The sequence below is a fragment of the Cervus elaphus genome, chromosome 7 (assembly GCF_910594005.1).
Source record: "Cervus elaphus chromosome 7, mCerEla1.1, whole genome shotgun sequence".
Taxonomy (NCBI): Eukaryota; Metazoa; Chordata; class Mammalia; order Artiodactyla; family Cervidae; genus Cervus; species Cervus elaphus.
Genome location: NC_057821.1, coordinates 25,455,163 through 25,461,595, shown reverse-complemented (window position 1 = coordinate 25,461,595; position 6,433 = coordinate 25,455,163).

The following is a 6,433-nucleotide window of genomic DNA, read 5'->3' as shown; positions in this document are numbered from 1 at the left end:
CAAGCATGGTGGGAGGCATTGTGAGAAAGTACGAAAGATGAGGTCAGAGAGATAGGCATGGGTGTGTCTGTTATCTCCTGCTACATAACAAATCACCCCCAAAGTTTAGTGATGTTGAGCTGACCAGTTATTACCTGAGACAATTTCTGAGGGTCAGGGATCTGGTAGCAACTTAGTTGGGTGATTGTGGGTCGGAATCTCCCAGGAGGCTGTAGTCAAGCCCTCAGCAGGGTCTGCACTCATCTGAAAGCTTGACTGGGGATGGGGGATCCACTGCCGACGCGGTTCACTCACAGCTGCTGGCAAAGACCTCCTTGTCCACCTCTTCATGGGGCTGCTTGAGTGTCCTCATGCTGGATCCGCTAACTTCCCCCAGAGTAAGCAGTCCAGGAAAGACCAAGACGGAAACAGCAATATCTATGACCTGGCGTTGGAAGTCCTGGTTCCAAGGACCATGATAGACTAAGGAGATGGCCTAGAAGGGACGGGGCCAGCCAAGGAGTCTGAGGAGGAGGCATCTGTGAGGCAGAGGAGTGTGGCATCACACCGCTGGAGACTGTAGATGGCAGCGGGGTGCTGAGACAGACGTCTGACGGTGGGGCGGGCGGAGGTCGGGGGCAGGTTTTCATGGGAAGTGTGATGTAAAGACGGCAGCCATTGACAGCCCTTTGGAGAAGGCTCGCGCCGCAAAAGGCAGATGAGTGGGATGATAGAGATCTAGGACAGAAAGGGAGGGTTAGGCTCAGCTTTATTTGTAAATGTGGGAAGTCACCCACGAACAGCAGAAGCGGGTGTCCCAGCCACAGAGGTTCCTAAAGCCCTAGGATGTCAGACCCCAGCGAGTGCAAGTGCGCCACCTAGTGTTCAGCCGTGGCATCCACCAGACTCACTGCTCAGGGTAGGTGGGGCCTCTTCAGTTGAGAGCAATCTGCTTGCTGGAACAGAAAAATTTCTTTTTCTGAAGCCTGTGCTCTGGGACAACCCAGAGGGGTAGGGAGGGGAGGGAGGTGGGAGGGGGGTTCAGGATTGGGGGGAAACACATGTATACCTGTGGCCGATTCATGTTGATATACAGCAAAAACCATCACAATATTGTAATTATCCTCCAATTAAAATAAATAAAAATTTTAAAAAGTCGTAAATCCACATAAACTGCTCCCAAGAGAAACTAAAACTGCTGATGGAAGGCTAAGTGGTAGCATTGTCCTCTCTTCCCCTTGACACTTTTCTTATGCTCTCATCTCTTCACCTTCTTCCATCAGTCCTTCTGTTCCATGTCTTTTTCCATCCTCCATTTTTATGATACAGATCAGAGTGATGCTTCCACAAGCCAAGGAACCCCAAGGACTACTGGCAGGGAGAAGAGCATCATGGAACGGATTCTTCCTCAGAGCCTTCAAAAAGAACCAACCTTGTCCACACCTTGATTTCAGGCCTCCAGAGAGAATAAATTTCTGTTGTTTAAAGCCACCCAATGTGTGGTCATCAGTTACGATGGCCACAGAAAACTAACACAACTACTTTGCAATAAACAAGAATGAATACACCCAACAACATAGTTGGATTTCAAAATGATACACTGAGTGGAAGAAATTAGACCAAAAAACAAAAACAAAAATTACTTGTACGGTTCTATTTATGTACAGTTCTGGAAAATGCAAACTAGTTTATCTTGACAAGAAAGTAACACATAGTAGGGGAGGAGCAGGGAGAAGACAGTCCAAGGGCACAGGACATACTATGTTCACCTTATTGATTATGATTCTTTCGTGGGTGTATACCTGTCAACACTTCGACTTCCCTGGTAGCTCAGATGGTAAAGAATCTGCCTGCAAGGCAGGAGACCAGGGTTGGATCCCTGGGTCAGGAAGACCCCCGGGGGAAGGGAATGGCAACCCACTCCAGTATTCTTGCCTGGAGAATTTCATGGACAGAAGAGCCTGGCAGGCTACAGTCCATGAGTCACAAAGAGTCAGACATAACTGACTAACACACACCTGTACTAACAACTGTACACTTAAAGTATGTGCCGTTATTATATGGCAATTATACCCTCGAATATGATGCTAAGACTAAAGGAGGCAAGTAAAACCTCACCAATCTATCCTGTGATGGTCATTCTGGACAATTCCTCTCCTCCCCCCAGGCTGCCTCTCTTTCTGGGAAGTTGTCATCTAATTACAGTCAGGCTTTGGTCTCTCCTGTCCTACACCCCTTAGCCACCTACGTCTCCACCCCTTAAAACCAAGAGCAACAACAAGCACTCCAAAACAAATCCAAAACGTCCTCTTTCATCCCTGGCTGGTTTTCCGTTTACTTCCTTCCCTCTTTCCCGTCACCTCCAAAACTCAAGTAGTCTTTACTCTGACTTGACGTCTCTCCAAAGTCTTGAGCTTTGGTTTCTTACCGAATGAACTAATCACCATATTAGTTCTAATAGTTCAAAAGTCTTTCCTCATATCTATCCTCTTTGATGTCTTCACTGCAAATCCAAGCTCTGTCTCCTCTTCTATCAGCAACTTTCTGCCAGACCCCCGCCCTCCATCACTCTAGCATTGACATTGTCGGTACCGCTCATTGTCTTAGTTTTGTGATTCACACGCCTTCCTTGCCAACATGCTGTCACACGAATCCCATCCAATCCTGCTTCATTTCAAAAGGTCAGAATTTTCACAAAATAAATAACACGTTATCAGTGACAGCCCTCCCCCATCTGGAGCTCAGGCTTGTGAAGAAGGCTCTGAAAAGGCGCCAGTGTCTGACGTTGGGCAGAAATGCAGCGTGTGGCAGGGCAACCTGGATGAGGCCCAAGAGTGGCATGGTAGGGATGTGAAGCAAATTAAACAGGGTCTGTCCCAGAGATGGGTTGCAGGGGGAGGCGAGGGCAGAGTTCTGCTTTATCTTTTCCTGCTTTAACGAAGTATAATTGACAAATGAAATTGTATAGTATTTTTAAAATGTTGGATATACATCGTGAGACAGTTGCCCCCACCAAATTAATTAACACACCCATCATCACCGTACATATTTACTTTTTATTTTTATTTTTTCATATTTACTTTTAAAAAATACAATATAATGCTACCATGGAGAAGGAAATGGCAACCCCCTCACCAGGAGAATTTCATGGACAGAGGAACCTGGTGGGCTACAGTCCATGGGGCCGCAGAGAGTCAGATACCACTGAGCAACTAACACACGTGTTACCAACTAGGGCCACCATGTTATACATTAGATCCTCAGAACTTCTCCTATCACTGAAAGTTTGTACCCTTTGCCCGGTGAGAGGTCTACTTTTATTTTTTTATTTTTTTGTTGTTATGTATTTATTTACTTGGCTGTGCTGGGTCTTAGTTGTGGCATGTGGGATCTCGTTCCCTGACCAAGAATTGAACCCAGGCCCCCTACGTTGGGAACGTGGAGTCTCAGCCACTGGACCACCAGGGAAGGCGGGGGAGCTCTACTTTAGATGGGTAGTGAGGGAAAGCCACTCTGGGGAGGTGACATTTAAACTGAGACACAATGTAAGAAAGAAGCAGACAGGCAAGGAGTTGGGCAAGACGGTTCCAGATGGACACACCAGCGTCTTCAAAGCCCTGGAGTGGAAAACAGTGTTTGGTACCCCAAGCCAAAGGAGGCATGACTGAAGGGTAGGGGGTGGCTTCCGGCATGAAAAAGAAAGTGTTAGTTGCTCAGTTATGTCCGACTCTTTGTCCACAGAATTCCCCAGGCAAGAATACTGGAGTGGGTTCAGCCATATCCTTCTACAGAGGGTCTTCCCGACCCAGGGATTGAACCCAGGTATCTTGCATCGCAGGCAGATTCTTTACCATCTGAGCCACTTGTGGAATGAGAAGGGGCGACAGATGGCAGATGACATGCTCCTTCAGTCCTGTCAAGGAATTTGGATCTTATTCTAAGTGAAGTGAGAATCCAATGTCTGGCTTTATTCCATAAGCTTTTGCCAGATGATACAGTATTTTGGGAGGCATAATTTCACACTGTAGCTATTTGAAAGCATAGCTTGAACTGAAGAAGAAAAAACTCATCTGCTTCTGCACCGAAAAAAGGATGAAGAGAAAACTGAAGACCAGTCAGAGTGTGGATTTGCCAACTCAACTAGACTCGTTAGCTTTCTGGAGTTTCATGGACAAGTATGCTGGTATAATTTGTAAAACTTGCAAAATAAATGAATTGTAAATGTATTCAAAGGATGGGGGCTGAGAATTCCCTGGCAATCCAGTGGCTGAGATTCCGCACTTTTGTGCTTCCAATGCAGAGGACACGGGTTCTTGGGAACTAAGATCCCACATGCTGTAATTTGGCCAAAAAAAAAAAAAAAAAAAATCATAACAGCATAGGAAAATGACTTTGATCTCAGGGGGTTATTAAGCACTTACTTAGGGAGCAGTTGTAGAAAACTCTTTATTTGATACCCAAACGAAAAGCAGTTTTTACCACTTATTCTTTAAATGTTGAGCTGTGAATGAATGACTCAGTGTTTTTAAATAAGTGCCCAAAGTCTGTGGTAACTGGTTGTTGATACTGAGCTTATCCAAGGTGGTGCAAACAGCGATTTTAACAAAGGAAGGAAGGGAGGGAAGGAAGGAAAAAAGGGACACAATGCTTTTCATAACTGTGTCTCAAGAATGTTAAGAAACAGGCAATGTTTCTTAAGAAACAGTAAAAAATACTGCTTAGTATAAAAAATAGTGTTTAACTTGTCACTTCTTCTTCTGATGACCTAATTTTTTCAAATCGGGGAAGGGCCAAATCTGAGCTATGTGATGCTCTTCATGGGTCTTCTGATTTCCTCATGGTTTTTATTTTCAGCATTGGCACCATCCGAGCCAGCCAGGGTTAGAAGAAAGTTCCTAGTCAATATTCACCTTCTGTGCCCAAATTTCCCTTACAATGTGAGTCTTGGCAAATTTTCAGAAGTTGAATCATCATGCTCTAGCATATACAACTTTGCCAAAACAGCTGCACTTTATCTTTGGAGCCCCTGCAGATAGTAAGCCCTCACATAGTAAGCCTGTAAACACATTGAAAAGAACACATCATTTTTGTAAAACAAAGTTCTGCTGGGAAAACTTTTCTGTGTAATCTGGAGAAACTCAATTTTAATATACCAGAAAATTCTTTCGATGGTATCTATTTGGACTTTTGATGTATCTCAGAATGTTTCATGGCCCCACCCAGACTGTGCACCCCTGGGCCTGGCGGGGTTCACAGCTGCCCTCTCCCCTCTTCCCCAGCTTCCCGCAAGGCCTAACAAGGTAACAAGAATGCCCTCATTGGAATTTTAGACTGGGCTCCACTCTAGGAACTTCTGGAGTCTTGCCAAACCAGACAGCAAAAAATTAGCCTGCAGTTCCTGACATGAGAAATTTTAGGGGAAATTGAAATCAGGAATATATGCTTTTTTTTTTTTTTCAAATCACACTTCATAAAAGTCACAAGTAATCTTTAAATTTAAGGGAAAATGCTTTGGGGGAAGCTTTGGTTTATTTTGGTTACCCCTATCTGTATTCTTGTCTTTGTTAATAATTTTGGAACATGTCTTCTTCCTCTCAAAAGTAGTTAAATACAGATTAGACATTTGCTAAGATGAGAGTCCGAGAAGGCAATTGCAACCCACTCCAGTACTCTTGCCTGGAAAATCCCATGGACAGAGGAGCCTGGTGGGCTGCAGTCCATGGGGTCACTAGGAGTCAGACGTGACTGAGCGACTTCACTTTCACGCATTGGAGAAGGAAATGGCAACCCACTCCAGTATTCCTGCCTGGAGAATCCCAGGGACGGGGGAGCCTGGTGGGCTGCCGTCTATGGGGTCACACAGAGCCAGACATGACTAAAGCGACTCAGCAGCAGCAGCAGCAAGATGAGAGTATCCAGAAGGTGGTGGGCTTGGAAAGGAGAGATCCCAGCCCTGGTCCTTCCCACCCTTTAGCTGAGGGACTTTAGGAAAATCACTGTCTCTGGGCTTCCTAAGAATCAAACAAAGGCTTGGAGAAGAGCACCAAGGTGATTATGTCAGCTCTCCCCACCACCCCCCCCCCTTTTTTTTCTTTTGCTGGTGAAAATATGTGAGAAAGAGGGGAATCCCCACCACCAACTGTCTGAAATGAGAAAGTTTGGGGACACAGAAGAGGAGGTGGAGAGAAAGTCTTCATACTGGGCACCATGAGCAGACCCAGAGATAACTTATTTGGGGTTGTTTTTGTTTTTCTTAAAAAACGTATTGAAATATAGTTGATTTACAATGTTGTGTTAGTTTCAGTTATACAGCAAAGTGATTCAGTTATCTCTCTTTTTTTAGATTCTTTTCCATCACAGGTTATTACAAAATACTGAATATAGTTCCCTGTGCTATATAGTAGGTATTTGTTGGTTACCTATTTTATATATAGTAGTGTGAAAGAGAACTTAT